Below are 667 nucleotides of genomic sequence, written 5' to 3'. Positions count from 1 at the left end.
CGGAGCGCAGGCACCGGCGCCGCCGCGGGGCCCGATCCTTGCCCCGGCGAGGCGCAGCCCCCCGGGGAAGGCCACTGGGGGAAACCGGGACGAGGGGGATGAAATTCCGCCCCGCTTCCAGTCACCCCTCGCCACCGCTTGTAACTCCCCCTCCCCTCCCCCTTTTTTTTGGTCAATTAATCGGGGAATCGATTTTTCCCAGCCCAAAGGGACCCTCCACCACCTTCTCCGTCTCAGAGACACGTGGAGCTGACAGATTAATTGTATTGATTTTTAAAAAGACATATTTGGACCAAAATAATTAAATGCATAAATAAACTCTCCCCCACCCCTCCCCGGAGCTGAAATCTCTCAGTCAACCCAACGTGTTTGCGCAGGTCGAGAAAGCTCCAAAGCAAACACCAACCCGGCATATAAGGGACCCGCGGCCAAAGAGATTTTAGCAAGGTATAAACAAACATCCCTGGAAAAAAAAATATAAAAAAAATAGCTGTTTAGCACTTGTTGGCGCCCGTGCGTTGGGCCGCGTTGGTGTTTTTATTTTAATTTATTTATTTATTTATTTTTTAAATACGAGGAGGGTTAAGTATGTCTCTGTGCCTCCGCTGAAGCGCGGAGAGGAAATCTGCTGCGCTGCGCGCCCGCCCCGCCCCGGCGTGCGGGGGGC

The sequence above is a fragment of the Pygoscelis adeliae genome, unplaced genomic scaffold (genome assembly GCF_000699105.1).
Source record: "Pygoscelis adeliae isolate BGI_AS28 unplaced genomic scaffold, ASM69910v1 Scaffold149, whole genome shotgun sequence".
NCBI lineage: Eukaryota > Metazoa > Chordata > Aves > Sphenisciformes > Spheniscidae > Pygoscelis > Pygoscelis adeliae.
The sequence above is the reverse complement of the archived record's forward strand: the minus strand, read 5'-3'. Positions refer to the sequence as shown.